This window comes from Cervus canadensis, chromosome 24 (assembly GCF_019320065.1).
Source record: "Cervus canadensis isolate Bull #8, Minnesota chromosome 24, ASM1932006v1, whole genome shotgun sequence".
NCBI lineage: Eukaryota > Metazoa > Chordata > Mammalia > Artiodactyla > Cervidae > Cervus > Cervus canadensis.
This window is the reverse complement of record NC_057409.1, coordinates 50,256,031-50,274,366: the sequence shown is the minus strand read 5'-3', so window position 1 is coordinate 50,274,366 and position 18,336 is coordinate 50,256,031.

The window sequence follows — 18,336 nt, the reverse complement described above, 5'->3', positions numbered from 1 at the left end:
AAATCATTCCAGTCATCTTTTCTGACCACAATGCAATAAGATTAGATCTCAGTTACAGGAAAAACAAAAAAAGCTATTAAAAATTCCAACATATGGAGGCTAAATAACACCCTTCTAAATAACCAACAAATTATAGAAGAAATAAAAAAAGAAATCAAAATGTGCATAAAAACAAATGAAAATGAAAACACAACAGCCCAAAACCTATGTGACACTGTAAAAGCAGTGCTAAGGGGAAGGTTCATAGTATTACAGGCTTACTTCAAGAAACAAGAAAAAATTCAAGTAAATAACCTAACTCTACACCTAAAGCAACTAGAGAAGGAAGAAATGAAGAACCCCAGGGTTAGTAGAAGGAAAGAAATCTTAAAAATTACGGCAGAAATAAATGCAAAAGAAACAAAAGAGACCATGGCAAAAATCAACAAGCTAAAACTTGGTTTTTTGAAAAGGTAAATAAAATTGACAAACCATTAACCAGACTCATCAAGAAACAAAGAGAAAAGAACCAAATGAACAAAATTAGAAATGAAAATGGAGAGATCACAACAGACAACACTGAAATACAAAGGATCATAAGAGACTACTACCAGCAGCTCTATGCCAATAAAATGGACAACTTGGAAGAAATGGACAAATTCCTAGAAAAGTATAACTATCCAAAACTAAACCAGGAAGAAATAGAAGATCTTAACAGAGCCATCACAAGCAAGGAAATCGAAACTGTAATCAGAAATCTTCCAGCAAACAAAAGCCCAGGACCAGATGGCTTCACAGCTGAATTCTACCAAAAATTTAGAGAAGAGCTAACACCTATCTTACTCAAACTCTTCCAGAAATTGCAGGAGAGGACAAACTTCCAAACTCATTCTATGAGGCCACCATCACCCTAATACCAAAACCAGTCAAGGATGCCACAAAAAAAGAAATATACAGGCCAATATCACTGATGAACATAGATGCAAAAATCCTTACCAAAATTCTAGCAAACAGAATCCAACAACATATTAAAAAGATCATACATCATGACCAAGTGGGCTTTATCCCAGGAATGCAAGGATTCTTTAATATCCACAAATCAATCAATGTAATACACCACATTAACAAATTGAAAGATAAAAACCATATGATTATCTCAATAGATGCAGAAAAAGCCTTTGACAAAATTCAACATACATTTATGATAATAAAAAAAAAAAAAAACTCTCCAGAAAGCATACATAGAAGGAACATACCTCAACATAATAAAAGCTATATATGACAAACCCACAGCAAACAGTATCCTCAATGCTGAAAATTTTCCCTTAGGGTGAAAGCATTTCCCTTAAAGTCAGGAACAAGACAAGGGTGTCCACTCTCACCACTACTATTCAACATAGTTTCGGAAGTGTTGGCCACAGCAATCAGAGCAGAAAAATAAATAAAAGGAATTCAGATAGGAAAAGAAGAAGTAAAACTCTCACTGTTTGCGGATGACATGATCCTCTACATAGAAGACCCTAAAGACTCTACCAGAAAATTACTACAGCTAATCAATGAATACAGTAATGTTGCAGGATATAAAATTAATACACAGAAATCCCTTGCATTCCTATATGTTAACAATGAGAAAACAGAAAGAGAAATTGAGGAAACAATACCATTCACCATTGCAACAAAAAGAATAAAATAATTAGGAGTATACCTACCTAAAGAAACAAAAGACCTATACATAGAAAACTATAAAACACTGATGAAAGAAATCAAAGAAGACACAAACAGATGGAGAAATATACCATGTTCATGGATTGGAAGAATCAATATTGTCAAAATGGCTATACTAACCAAAGCAATCCATAGATTCAATGCAATCCCTATCAAGCTACCAACCGTATTTTTCAAAGAACTAGAACAAATAATATCACAATTTCTATGGGAATACAAAAAGCCTCGAATAGCCAAAGTAATCTTGAGAAAGAAGAATGGAACTGGAGGAATCAACCTGCCTGACTTCAGGCTCTACTACAAAGCCACAGTCATCAAGACAGTATGGTACTGGAACAAAGACAGAAATATAGATCAATGGAACAATAGAAAGCCCAGAGATAAATCCAGGAACCTATGGACACCGTATCTTCAACAAAGGAGGCAAGAACATACAATGGAAAAAAGACAACCTCTTTAACAAGTGGTGCTGGGAAAACTGGTCAACCACTTGTAAAAGAGTGAAACTAGAACACCTTCTAACACCATACACCAAAATAAACTCAAAATGGATTAAAGATCTAAATGTAAGACCAGAAACTATAAAACTCCTAGAGGAGAACATAGGCAAAACACTCTCCGACATAAATCACAGCAAGATCCTCTATGACCCACCTCCCAGAATATTGGAAACAAAAGCAAAACTAAACAAATGGGACCTAATGAAACTTAAAAGCTTTTGCACTACAAAGGAAACTATCAGCAAGGTGAAAAGACAGCCCTCAGAATGGGAGAAAATAATAGCAAACGAAGCAACAGACAAAGGATTAATCTCAAAAATATACAAGCAACTCCTGCAGCTCAATTCCAGAAAAATAAATGACCCAATCAAAAAATGGGCCAAATAACTAAACAGACATTTCTCCAAAGAAGACATACAGATGGCTAACAAACACATGAAAAGATGCTCAACATCACTCATTATCAGAGAAATGCAAATCAAAACCACAATGAGGTACCATTACACACCAGTCAGGATGGCTGCTATCCAAAAGTCTACAAGCAATAAATGCTGGAGAGGGTGTGAAGAAAAGGGAACCCTCTTACACTGTTGGTGGGAATGCAAACTAGTACAGCCGCTATGGAGAACAGTGTGGAGATTTCTTAAAAAACTGGAAATAGAACTGCCATATGACCCAGCAATACCACTTCTGGGCATACACACCGAGGAAACCAGATCTGAAAGAGACACGTGCACCCCAATGTTCATCACAGCACTATTTATAATAGTCAGGACATGGAAGCAACCTAGATGTCCATCAGCAGACGAATGGATTAGGAAGCTTTGGTACATATACACCATGGAATATTACTCAGCCATTAAAAATAATTCATTTGAATCAGTTCTAATGAGATGGATGAAACTGTAGCCCATTATACAGAGTGAAGTAACCCAGAAAGATAAAGACCAATACAGTATACTAATGCATATATATGGAATTTTAAAAGATGGTAACGATAACCCTATATGCAAAACAGAAAAAGAGACACAGATGTGCAGAACAGACTTTGGGACTCTGTTGGAGAAGGTGAGGATGGGATGTTCTGAGTGAATAGCATTGAAACAAGTATACTATCAAGAGTGAAACAGATCACTAGCTCAGGTTGGATGCATGAGACAAGTGCTCAGGGCTGGTGCACTTGGAAGACCCAGAGGGATGGGATGGGGAAGGAGGTGGGAGGGGGAATCGAGATGGGGAACACATGTAAATCCAAGGCTGATTCATGTCAGTGTATGGCAAAACCCAGTACAATATTGTAAAGTAATTAGCCTCCAACTAATAGAAATAAATGAAAAAAATATATTTTCTAGATTGCCAGATCCTTGTTACATATGACGACTGTAAATATTTTCTGCCAATCTGTAGCTTATTTTTTCATATTTTTTTTGACATGTACGCACTGTCATGTCAAAAGAATTATGGATGGAGGTTTGTAAAATTGTTCAGAAGGCAGTCATCAAAATCATCCCCAAGAAAAAGAAATGAAAAAAGGCAAAATGGTTGTCTCTGGAGGCCTTGTAAATAGCAGAGAAAAGAAAAGAAGTGAAAGACAAAGGATAAAAGGAAAGATATACCCATATGAATGTAGAGTTCCAAAGAATAGCAAGGAGAGATAAGAAAGACTTCCTAACTGATCGATGCAAAGAAATAAAGGAAAAAACAGTAGAATGGAAGAGACTGGAGATCTCAAGAAAATTAGAGACACTAAGGGAATATTTCATGCAAAGATAGGCACAATAAATGATAGAATTGGTATGGACCTAATAGAAGCAGAAGAGATTAAGAAGAGGTGACAAGAATACACAAAAGAACTATACAAAATGCTGTTAATAACCCAGATAAGCACGATGGTGTGATCAGTCACCTAGATCACTCAAACCTAGATGGTGTGATCATTCACCAGACATCCTGGAATGTGAAGTCAAGTGGGCCTTAGAAAGCATCACTATGAACAAAGCTAGTGGAGGTGATGGAATTCCAGTTGAGCTATTTCAAATCCTAAAAGATGATACTGTGAAAGTGCTGCACTCAATATACCAGAAAATTTGGAAAACTCAGCAGTGGCCACAGGACTGGAAAAGTCAGTTTTCATTCCAATCACAAAGAAAGGCAGTGCCAAAGAATGTTCAAACTACTTCACAATTGCACTCCTCTCACATGCTAGCAAAGTAATGCTCAAAATTCTTCAAGCCAGGCTTCAGCGGTATATGAACTGTGAACTTCCAGATATTCAAGCTGGATTTTTAAAAGGGAGAAGAACCAGAGATCAAATTTCTAACATCTATTGGATCATAGAAAAAGTAAGTGAATTCCAGAAAAACATCTATTGCTGCCTTATTGACTATGCCAAAGCCTTTGACTGTGTGGATCACATCAAACTGGAAAATTCTTTAAAAGATGGGAACGCCAGACCACCTTACCTGCCTCCTGAGAGATCTGTTTGCAGGTCAAGAAGTAACAGAATGGGACATGAAACAATGGGACTGGCTCCAAATTGGGAAAGGAGTACATGAAAGTTGTATATCATCACTCTGCTTATTTAACTTATATGCAGAGTACATCATGTGAAATGCCAGACTGGATGAAGTACAAGGTAGAATCAAGACTGCTGGGAGAAATAGCAATAACCTCAGATACACAGATGACACCAGCCTTATGGCAGAAAGCAAAGAGGAAGTTAAGAGCCTCCTGATGAAAGTGAAAGAGGAGAGTGAAAAAGTTAGCTCAAAATTCAACATTCAGAAAACCAAGATCATGGCATCTGGTCTCATCACTTAATGGCAAATAGATGGGGAAACAATGTAAAGAGTGACAGACCTTTTTGGGGGGGCTCCAAAATCACTGCAGATGGTGCCTGCAGCCATGAAATTAAGACACATGCTTCTTGGAAGAAAAGCTATGAAAAACTTAGGCAGCATATTAAAAAGCAGAGACATTAATTTACCGACAAATGTCCATCTAGTCAAAGCTATGGTTTTTCCAGTAGTCATGTATGAATGTGAGAGCTGCACTATAAAGAAAGCTGAGCACCAAAGAATTGATGCTTTTGAATTGTTGTGTTGCACAAGACTCTGAGAGTCCCTTGGACTGCAAGGAAATCCAACCAGTCCATCCTAAAGGAAATCAGTCCTGAATATTCATTGGAAAGACTGATGCTGAAGCTGAAACTCCAATACTTTGGCCACCTGATGCAAAGAACTGAGTCCTTGGAAAAGATGCTGATGCTGGGAACGATTGAAGACAGGAGGACAAGGGGACAACAGAGGATGAGATGGTTGGATGGCATCACCGCCTCAATGAACATGAGTTTGAGCAAGCTCCGGGAATTGCCGATAGACAGGGAAGTCTGACATGCTACAGTCCAAGGGGTCGTGAAGAATCAGACACAAACGAGAAACTGAATTGACTGACTAACTGCCACACTGTTTTTTATTTATTTAATTTATTTTTGACTACTCTGGGTCTTTGTTGCTGCATGTGGGCTTTCTCTAGTTGCTGAGGGTGGGGACTCCTCTCCAGTTGTGGTGCCCTGGCTTCTCATTGCCTTGGCTTCTCTTGTCTCAGAGGACAGGCTCTAGGCTCGTGGACTTCAGTAGTTACAGCACACAGGCTCGGTAGTTGCAACTTGCTGGCTCCAGGGCACTTGGGCTTCAGTGACTGTTGCACAGGGGCCGGGTAATTGCAGTCCGTGGGCTCAGAGCTTGGGCTCAGTAGTTGTGGCACCTGGCTTTAGTTTCTCTGTAGTACGTGGAATCTTCCTGGACCAGGGGTTAAACCCATGGACCTGCACTGGCAGGTGGATTTGTATCCACTCCACCAAGGAAGTGTCTTTTCATATTCTTAACAGGATCTTTCATGGAGCAAAATTTTTAATTTTGGTGAAGTCAAATCATCATTTTTTTTTCCTTTTATGGATTTTGCCATTGGTTTTAAGTTTAGACTTCTATTCTGAAGATTTTCTCCTATAATATTTTTTCTAAAATTTTTATGATTTTACATTTAAATCTCTGGTCTGTGATAAGTTAATTTCTCTGTAGGGTATAAGACTTAGATTTAAGTTTATTTTTCTATTGATGCCCAATTGTTTCAACATCACTTATTAAAATACTATGCTTCCTCCATTAAATTGACTGACTTTTGACAATAGTCAGGCTTCCCTGGTGACAAAAAGTATAAAGAATCCTCCTGCAATGCAAGAGACCTCGGATCGATACCTGGGCCAGGAAGATCTCCTGGAGAAGGTAATGGCAACCCACTCCACTATTCTTGTCTGGAGAATTCCATGGTTAGAGGAGACTGGCAGACTCCAGTCGATGGGGTAGCAAAGTCAGACATGACTGAGCAACCAACACATCTGTCAATGGTTGGGTATATTGTCTGGAGAATTCCATGGTTAGAGGAGACTGGCAGACTCCAGTCGATGGGGTAGCAAAGTCAGACATGACTGAGCAACCAACACATCTGTCAATGGTTGGGTATATTTGTATGAATCTAATTCTAGATTTTCTAGTCTGTTCCACTGATCTTTGTGTCTATCTCTTGGCCAGTACAACACAGTTTTGATTACTGTAGCAATATAATAAGTCTTGAAAACAAACTTATTTCTCCAAATTTATCCTTTTCTAATTTGTCTTAACTATTACAGTTCCTTTTATTTTTATATAAATTTTAGAAAATTATTGTCTATATTTTGATATGTGTTCTCCAGAGAACAGTGTGTGGGATAGGGTTGGGGGGAGTGTGTGTTTAGAGAATTGGTTCATGTGATTAAATGGCTGAGAAGTCCCAAGATCTGCAGAAGGCAAGCTGGAGACCTAGGAAGGCTGATGGTCCAAGTTCCAGTTCAAGTCCAAAGGCAAGAAAAGAACAATGTCCTAACTCAAAGACAGGAAAAGAAATAGAGAGAGGGCGATTTAGCAAATTCTTTCTTACCAGCCTATTTGTTCTAGTCAAGGCTTCAGTGGACTTGATGAAGTCCACCCACACTGGGAAAAGCAATCTGCTCAGTCTCCTAATCCAATCTTAATTTCATTCAAAAACACCCAAAATAATGTTTAAACAAGTATCTGGGCACTCCACGGTCAGTCAAGTTGACATAAAATTAGCTATTTCAATAGGGATTGGTTGAACCTGTGTGTCAATTTGGGGAGAGTTGTCATCTTTATTATTATCTTTCAATCCATAAACATAGTATCTCTATTCATTTATTTAGAACTTCTTTGATATCTTTCATCATCTTGTGTAGTTTTCAAATACAAATCTCATATATATTTTGATAAATTCAAGCTTCAGTATTTTATTTTTGTGCAATTTAAATAACTTTATTTTTAATGACTGTGTCCCTGAGATAATTAATATTATATAAAATATAAGTGATTTTTATATGTGTTTCATATCCAGTGATCCTGCTGTACTTGTTTATTAGTTCAGGAAGGATTTTTTTGGTAGACTCTTTGGTATTTCTTTTTAATGAAGGTAATTATATTATCTCCAAATAGGGCCAATTATCTTCATTTCTGATCTTCTATGCCCTTTATTTCTTTTTCTTGGCTTGTTGTAAATACTATCTAGAACTTCCAGCAAAATATTGAATGAGATTAGTGAGAGCAGAAATAGATGACTTGTTCTTCAATAAAAATTGAGAAAGAAATACATGGCTTACTTTTTATATTAAGGTGAGAACATTCATGGTCTTTTAACCATTAAGTATAATACTTGATGTAGGGTTCAGGATTTGTTTTTCTTCCTCTTTTTATTTGTTGATCTTCTTTATCAGAATAAGGACTTTCCCTTTTATTTCTCTTTTATTGAGGGTTTTATCAAGAACTAATTTTGAATTTTGTCACTTTCTTGCATCAAATGATGTGAACATGTGATTTTTTCCTTCTATTGCCTTTTAATATATGGAGTCACATCTCTGTCTTCTCATGGTAACATCTCCTAATTTCCTTTTTTCCCTCAGTTTGAGATCTCCCTGCTCTTGGTATGATAAATGATGTTCAGTTGAAGAGATATTCATAATATGTCTGGAGATTCTGGATAGTATTTAAATGTTCTGTTGACTTTATCTAAAATTGCTCCAGTAGGAGGGGTGACACTGCCTAGTTATAGCCACAAGTTTGAAGCTCAGACTCCTCACTCAGCCTCTGACACTTTGAGAATTCTCATTATTGCTGGATGGAAGTTGGAGCTTGGCTCCCTATGTGGTCTCAGTGGGATAGCCTCATTACCACTGATGGGATGGAAATTCTGACTCTGTACTAGACCTCCTGTGATATCAGCCTAGTAAGGAAGGAAAACAGGTTCTCATTACTCCTGGGTCAGGGTGGAAATCCAGGCTCCCTCATTGGTCTCTATAAGACCACCCCAGCAGTTTTATTGAAGACCCTTATTACAGACTTTAGAGAGTAAAAGTATAAGTTGCCCACTTGGTCTTCACCAGCATGGGTGGGAGTGTGGCCTCATTTTTTCTATAGTGTTCGGTTGGAATAGGAAAAGTACTTTCTAAGAGATTTATCTGACTTTTTGGCCATAGCTTTTGGCTGAAAGTGCAGTTGTAGTTGAGGTTCTTATATTTCTATACTGTTAGTTTCTTCAGTTCTACATCAGAGAAATATGGGGCAAAAAAAAAAAAAAAATACTCAAAGAAAGTTTCCAGTATAATATTTTTTGAGTTCATAATGTTCCTAGCCAGCCTTCCTTCTCTCTATACCTTTCAGTGTTTCCTTAGGTATGATTTATATAAAATGTCCAGGGGTTTTAGCTGTACTTAGCCCTTTAATATGTTTTATCTATTTTCCAAACAAAGCAACATAAAATTCCTCAAACACTGTAGATTCCTTTATACATCTTGCTTTCATCTAGTTCCAGAAACATTAATCAACTTGCTTCTTCCAATTAATCCCATTTTACAGATTATGAAAACAAAGTTCAAAAAAAAAAAAGAAAACAAAGTTCAAAGAAATCAAGTAGCTGTGCAATAGGAAAAGGCAAACTATAAATTTGAACATAAAACTGGATGACTATAAACTGATTTCCGCTTATAACATGCAGCCTCATACCCTACATTTTAGAGACTCTGTCTCATATCATGCTTTGCATAAGCCTCAGAGGTTCACAGGTAGGACTGAAACCGCCCTATCTGAGAGCTTTGAGGGTTTAAGTAAGTCATTAGTCATTTAGCTTTTCTGAGTCTCTGTATCCTCCTCTGCAAAATAATAATAGAGATAATGATACCTATTTTTCATGTTCATTGAATAAGTTGGCAGCTTCCACGGTGGCTCAGACGGTAAAGAGTCTGCCTGCAGTGTGGGGGACCTGGGTTCGATCCCTGGGTCGGGACGATCCCTTGGAGGAGGAAATGGCAACCCACTCCAGTATTCTTGCCTGGAGAATCCCATGGATGGAGGAGCCTGGCAGCTACAGTCCATGGGGTCGCAGAGAGTCAGACATGACTGAGCAACTTCACTTGTATAAGTAGTAATAATAAACATGAATTATTTATTATAATGCCTGAGATCCAACCAGTCCATCCTGAAGGAGATCAGTCCTGGGTGTTCATTGGAGGGACTGATGAAGCTGAAACTCCAATACTTTGGCCACCTGATGTAAAGAGCTAACTCATTTGAAAAGACCCTGATGCTGGGAGGGATTGGAGGCAGGAGGAGAAGGGGACGACAGAGGATGTGATGGTTGGATGGCACCACCTACTCGATGGACATGACTTTGGAGGAGTATGGGAGTTGGTGATGGACAGGGAGGCCTGGCGTGCTATGGCCCACGGGGTCGCAGAGTCGGACACTGAGCAACTGAACTGAAGCATTATAATGTAATAATAGTTTATAATATAAAATTTTACAATATAATTGTAATAATATATCATTGTGATGATATATGTCATATATGTAACATATGTGATATGTTATCATTGCTACATCTGTAAAGTATAAAAATAAAATGTGTATTACAGAAACCTTAAAGAAATGGGACACTTAAACACTGAATAGGAATTTGAGTCAATTCTAGATATTGAAAATTGTTCCCAGTTTCAGCATATTCAGCAGACAGCATGAGCCTGAGAAGATTATTTATATGTTTATTACTGATGCATTATGGTTATTTATGTGTTCATCTCCCTCAATATGTTATACACTTTTCATAGAAGAGGACATTCTTTGACTATCTGTGAATCTCCCTCAGGGTCTTACAGATGAAGGGTGTTTAATTAATAATTATCATATTAAATTGAATTGATATTTTGACCATCTAGTCTTCATGTTCACATGTTATAAAATTATTACTTGACACTACACTGTCTAGGATATTAATACATTTGAGTTCAAGAGCAAGTGTTGAGAAGATATGCTTTAACCCCAGACAAGAGTTCCTTGATTAAAGCTCCATACAGAGTTACCTAATAGTAACTTATAAAAGAGGAGTTGAGTTTTAATGAGTTTTAAGCTATGCCATCTTTTCAAATCAGTTGAGTTAGTAAATTAGTGATTAAAAGTAAATGTCTAAGCATTCAAATGTTATAAAATTATCTTATAGTTATAAATTATTTTAAATAGTTATAAATTATCTTTAGAATTTACTTTTCATGTCAACATAAATAACCTTTAGGATGTGAGATAGGCAAATTAAGCCAGAATTGATGAAACATGTATGCTGTACCCAATATGGGATTCTCCAGATCAAGCTTTATATCTTAATGAAATATAATTACAACATCAAAGATACTAACTATTGTCCTATCTTACAGAGAAAAAAAATGAGGCATGCATGGGTCAGTAGGTAGAAGATTTGAGAACGGAATCAAGGTAACTACTACATTTGCTGTTTATGGTACAATTTATGAAAATTCATAATTCTAATGAAAGTGACAAATCAGAAGACAAAGTCCAATGAATGTGTACAAGAAGCATGGAGGAAATTATTCAATGATCTTATTAAATTACATGCATAAGAGCTAATGAAATGCTTAAGTGAATGAATTGACTGAAGATGAATAGAGTTGATCAATAAGAGCTTCACAAAGTGGGCGAGATCTAAGCAGTGCTTAAAGGCAAGCAAGGTCATATATGCATAGAGAGATAGCTACCAAAGATTGAAAAATATACACACATGGAAGTGAAAACTGAGAGATGTTAAAACCCTGGCTGGACCTGAGAGTCCCATTAGGATCTTTTTTTTTTAATAAGTACATTAAAGTTTATATTTGCTGGGGTACTTAGTCTTTGGCCTTGAACTACAAGTAGGTTAAACATAGTCTCCGTAATCACTCTTACCCTTCAAGAACTTCCAAGAATATGAAACAAGTATCAAAATCAACCTATATTTATTATAGAAGATATTTTAATATACAATTTTTTTTAGAAAGAACCATAAATAAAATTGAAGGTATCAACTAAACATGACTGCTGCTGCTGCTGCTAAGTCGCTTCAGTCGTGTCCGACTCTCTGCGACCCCACAGACGTCAGCCCACCAGGCTCCCCCGTCCCTGGGATTCTCCAGGCAAGAACACTGGAGTGGGTTGCCATTTCCTTCTCTAATGCATGAAAGTGAAAAGTGAAAGTGAAGTTGCTCAGTCGTGCCTGACTCTTATCGACCCCATGGACTGCAGCCCACCAGGCTCCTCCGTCCATGGGCTTTTCCAGGCAAGAGTACTGGAGTGGGGTGCCATTGCCTTCTCCATGACTAGTAAATTATAATTACATCTCTTTTCAGAAAAGATAAATAATTTTTATGTGGAATAGTATATACTAAAAGTCCTAAAATATAAATACATAAATTCAAATACAATTTATTTAAGCATCATATGTGGTAGGAATGGGGAGTAGCCAAACACTTATTTTCTTCAAAATCAAAGAAATGCCCATAAGCACACAGATATCAGAAGGGTATTCTATAAACATAGCAGCAGCAGTAACAGCAGATGCTGCTACAGCATCAGATATAAACACAGAATTTTTCTTTTATTTTTTCTACTCATGTCATAAAAAATAGTGAAGTCACTCAGCTGTGTCCTACTCTTTGTGATCCCATGGACAGTAGCCTACCAGGCTCTTCTGTCCATGGGATTTTCCAGGCAAGAGTACTGGAGTGGGTTGCCATTTCCATACAAATATGCAACTTGCTGATATACTTATTTTAAACTGAAATTTGTTTAACTGTATATAAATCAGGTTTTTTACTCTACCAACACAAATGGTTTTTAGTCCTCCTTCTTGGCAATGAACTGCTTATATTTAAGAAAGCATACCGATCAAACACTGTTAGTATTTTTTCTTTTTCTTTTCAGTTTGCCTTTTTATTATTAGTCTTAACTTAATGATGAAGAGTATCATTGATTTACTTTACAAGCCTTAATCAGTATGCTAGTAAAAATAAATGCTTAGCATGCTCATTTTTATGTCATTACCCAGAATGTTTTTCAGTTCTCAACTACTTCTTGTTATGGTTAGCATCAGTGTTATTGTTAAGTAACAGAGTGTCTTTATTTTGTAGAAAGCACTTTAGAAATTAAGAAACCAGAGACACAAAGAACATTTTGAGGATTCAGACATCTTTATATGTTAAGAAAAACTTGTCTCCTCTGAGGTATAGAGGGAGGATATATGATCGTGATAAAAAGAGAATTTTGCTTTCTTCATACTGAAATTTAAATAGTTCAAGAAAAGTTTTGTTCAGGGTGAGAGATTAAAAGTAGAAGGCAAATATTTTACTTGAAATAAAGATTGAGGATGAAATTTTCTCATTGAATCATATACAGTATAACAGTCTTTTATTTTAGTTTCTCAAAGCATAGTGTATTTACATATTCTTCCAGATTCACAGTTCAAGGAGAATTCAATAAGTTTTAAGGATACAGACCTCATCTATTGTTTGCTCTCATTCCTTATTATTATTTATTATTGAAGGTGTGGTTGATTTACAGTGCTGTATTAATTCCTGTTGTAAAGCAAAGCGACTCAGTTATACATACATTCTGTTTTATAGTCTTTTCCATAATCGTTTATTCCAGGACATTGCATATACTTCTTTGTGTATGTTGTGTAGGATCTTCAGTTTTATATAATTTTCGTACCTCAGTCTACACAGGTTTTGCATTTTCATAACAAATAAACATAAAAGAGTGATTTCTTTACACTTATTTTTTTCTTTCAACAAATATTTAGGAGTCAACAAAGAAAATATATAATTATATAGTTTGCTTTTTTTCTTTAAGAAATTTAAAATCTAGACAGGATATCACCACATACAAATTACTGTTTGAATGAACATATTTCAAATGGAAAGGAAGTAGTGAAACATCATGCCTAAGATGTTTTATTTGGTTAGTTAGTTGAATTGGTAGTTTGGTTGTAGGAGAAGGAGAACTAGTTACTGAAGAAACTTAAATGGAAAGAAGACTCAGTAGGGGAACCTGTGGCTGTCTCTTTTTGGTAGGGGATGATGAGAAAAGTGGAACATCAGCTCAGTTCTACTGAGTCTAAAAGAAGAACCCATAAAACCCCTGGAAGAGGAAGAAGAGGGGGAAAATCTAGGGGTTGGGAAAGCTCTAAAGTCTAATATCTGTACTGGTTGGAAGAGAGGACCATTTATGCAGATGCTGAGTAAAAATAGAGAAATGAGTCAGAAATACAAGCTAGAATAATCTCACTCAAGTTAAACAGCAGTAGAATTTTCCCCTGCAAGTCATAACAGGAAATAGGAAATTTCCCTGGTTGGTCTTCCCAGTCACTCACAAAAGGATATAGAGGATTAGGATTTATGGAGACAGCCCTGGGCACTCAGGACCTGGACTGCAGTACATCTTGAAAGTACTGCAGAGTTTGACAAAGGGGCTTTCATGTGGGTGAGAGCATTCAACCCAAAACTCACATGTGAGAAGGGATTTAAATTTTCTTCTTGTTATAGAGGATTTAATTGGACAGAGCGACAGCTTCCATCCTAGCCAAACTACCCCTCCAACTTTAAATAGTCCACAGTCACCAAACTTCTTGAGGGAATTACATCAGAAGCCTCCTCAGATCTTTTTTTCTTTATGACACTTTTAGGTACATTAGCCTTTGCAGAAAACAGAAGTGGAGTGACTCAGAATTTCTTCCATATACGTTCCTTAACTGTTTCCAGACTAACTTTTAAAGCAGTTATTTTTCTGATATAACAACCATAAGAGGTTCTGATACCATTCATTTCATTGTGTTTTGATAATGTGATCTCAGTTCTTGAGTGTGATATGCTGAAAGTCTACCTCTTAAATCACAGAACTCTAGTTTTATCCCAGAGATAAATCAAAATACTTACTTACTTTTATAATGCAAAAATATGTCATAAATTTAGCTAAACTCTTGAATTACATTGAGTTTTTGGTCTAATCATTGATAAAATTGGAAGAATAAGAATATTTAATTGATATATAAACATAATGTCGAATTTGCATGAAGTCAAAGCTTGTTAAATTTAGCAGAAACCTCCGAAGCTGCCTTGTTAGGAAAGGAAAGGGTTAGCATTTTACAATCATGGACTAGAATATTTACCAGAAATTACTCAAATTCTTGCTATAACAAAGTTAGCAACGCTAAAGTTAAGCCAGGAGGTAGAAAACATAACTGTTGATTATTGAAAGTGAATTTTTTAAAGTGATATCTAAACTAATTAATCATATTTAATCTTCACAATGTAGTCAATGAAAACTGTCTCTTCATAATCAGAATATATATCAATCACAACTTTTTTAGATATTAAAGGAAATTTGGAATATTTGCAAAAAGCACATTGTAATAAAATGAAATAAATGTTATGAAACAAATCTACTAATTAACACAAAGCAATTTGTGTTCGCCTTAAAAATACATATTTTGAAATGCATCTGGGCAATTATCATTCCTGTATAAACATGTCAAGAACTGATCGGTGCCATTGTAGTAGCTCAGAGTAATACCTATCATTTATTACATTGTCATCAGACCATTAAAATGCCCCTGGTTAGGCATTCTACCATGTCATTTCATCTTCACCACAATCCCACAAGCTAGGAACAAAACCTATTTTGAAGTAATTAAATTAAGGTTTTCAGAGATTAAGAAACTGTTTAAAACAGCAAAGTGTCAGAGCATTTACTGAAATTTAGTTCTCTATGAACCTAAGTCTCATTTTTTTAACACTAAAAGTATAACCAGACTTAATTTCACTAGTTTAAATTAAATGTCAATGACTAAGAAATACTTTTAAAATTGCCAATAAACTTTAAACTATATATATATATTTTATTTATGCATGTAATTCTTTAATATTATATATATATACATTATTTTTTTTCTATACCTTATTTGGCATTAACCTAATTGTATTGAGTAAATTTTCACTTACCATTCAGTTATTTGTCTCCCAAATTCCAAATATAATTTTTACAGCTTTTAAGAAGTAATAATTTGATCATAATGAAACTTTTAAAACTCTCAACTCAAGTTTATATGCAATGTTATAGATATGTATCTCATCTTGTCAAAATAATATATGTTTAATGATAACATATCAACATATTAAGACCATCTGTATAACTCTGGTGTTCACAAATGTTTAAATTCTCCAAAAGGTAAATTATGCCTTATTTCTTCTGTACTTATAAGTGAAAATATTTCCAGTATAATTTCTTACACTGTAAATTTTGCCTTAGAAATATATAAAATATAGCTAAAATTGCAGAAATGGTTAGGCTCCTTATTGAAAGGCAGATTACTCAACCATACAATGGATATCACCTCCTTCTTTCATAAGTCAGTTAACTTACTTGGGTTCTTATTTCTATTCCTTTCTTTTAGGGTGCTACAGTGATACATTAAGTTCATACCTACTAAATGCTCATGTTGCAACATATACACATATGTGAGAATGATAAATGCTGAAATCTAAAGATATTGTTTTGAGACTTTGTTAATACAAGTTTTGTTTGGACTACAATCACACAAGTAATACTATGGAAATAAGTGAATTTGTCCCTCTAACTTGAGACTGGTAAGATACTCTCACTGTAAGACCTCTAGATATCTTATGATGGGAAAAAATAAACACAATAAAGACACAAAAAACAAAATATTTCTTATTGGAGTGCTTCTAATGCAAGACAAATGTAACCCAAATATAAAATTAAGAACATTAAGAAAATTTAAAGCAAGGCATTAGGAAATTCTAGAGATCACTCAAATTCAACTTTTTAAACCCAGTGGGTTATTGGGAAATTCATGCTCAACTTTCATCAGTCAAGTCAGCCACGCTATCTCCTTCCACCTGACTTTACCTTTCCCTCAACTTTTAATTCTCCATGATTAAGTGCTCTGCTCTCCCTTTAGAATTTCACTATAAGCAATTGCCATTTTAGAAAGTCGTAAACTTTATGACTTTATAGCATAAAGTCAGAGAAAAAATAATTTTGGATATGAGAATGAAAAGAGGAGTTAGAAGACACCTTAAAAAATTGATACTGGCTCCTTTTTCCATAATTCATATTTGCAATCAATATATCAGTTCAAATTGTAATTGGAACAATATAAATTCTTCCTTTTTCTTTAGACTGGGGAAGAGAAGAGCCTTTTACTAAGAATTCAAGTGAGTACTTGCAAATGGAAAACTTTAGTCAAGTCTTGGTACAGTCAAGGAAGTGGTTTTTAAGAGTATATAGATCAGTATGGATCCAACTTCTGTCAGTCGAAAAGCACAGTTTGAAAATAGGATGATGCTCTGACTAAAAAGGGAGTACTAACTCCATAGAGGGAGAAGGCAATGGCAACCCACTCCAGTACTCTTGCCTGGAAAATCCCATGGACAGAGGAGCCTGGTAGGCTACAGTCCATGGGGTCTCGAAGAGTCGGACAAGACTGAGCGACTTCACTTTCACTTTTACGCATTGGAGAAGGCAATGGCAACCCACTCCAGTGTTCTTGCCTGGAGAATCCCAGGGTCGAGGGAGCCTGGTGGGCTACCATCTGTGGGGTCGCACAGAGTCAGACACGACTGAAGTGACTTAGCAGCAGCAGCAGCTCCATAGAAGCCAGGTAGCCTCAAAAGCTAGGTGAGTGTGTGCAGAGAAAATTACAAAAGCATGTCTGTATTCTCTGGTGAAATAACTAAAAAGAGCATGTACCCTGGAAGTGTCCAGCCCACTGCCCACTGAGGGACTCCTCTGTGGGCTACAGAATTTTGTACTGAAGCCCCAGATACCTTCTATGAGTTAGAAATTGGCAAAGTTAGGGAAAAGTCCTCTGGGGAAGTGAGGATGAATTTGGGCCCCATATTAACCATACAGATAGGTGTTAGAGTTTCCCAAAAGTTGGATGGAGATTGTATATTCAAGTTTGGAAGAAGAAGACATCTCCATAATAGGTAAAATTTTAAATAATATATGAAATTTAGAAACTGAGAGTATATAAGTAAGGATTCCTGTAAAAGAACACTAAGGGAAAGATTAATCAGATTTGGTATTTTTCCTTTGTAATGTACGAAAAAAAAAAAAACTCATTTAGAATGCGGTTCTATATTTTATGCCACACATTCATTAATTATCCTAAGTGAAAGTGAAGTCACTTAGTCATGTCCATCTCTTTGCAACCCCATGGACAGTAGCCTGCACCAGGCTTCTCCATCCATGGGATTTTCTCGGCAAGAGTACTGGAGTGGGTTGCCATTTCCTTCTCCAGGGAATCTTCCCGACCCAGGGATTGAACCCAGGTCTCCTGCATTGTAGACAGACACTTTACCGTCTGAGCCACAAGGGAAGTAGATTATCCTAACATCTATTTAACTTTGATATCCTATGTAGAATTGAGTAGGTATGTAGAAAAGAACAAAGCAATGAAGAAACTGAGAGACTCATGGCGTATTGATACCTTCACTGCTCTCTATGCAACAGAAACCTTCTCCAATTCCATTTCTGATACCTTCGGGTGCTGAACATCACCAGAGTCACTGTCATCACATTGGAGCCAGGGAGACGGGAAAACCCATGACACTAATGCAGACCCAGCTGAGGAAGTAAAACATCTTCTTTTTGAAAAGATACTATAGGGTATAAAGGGGCCTATGAAAACT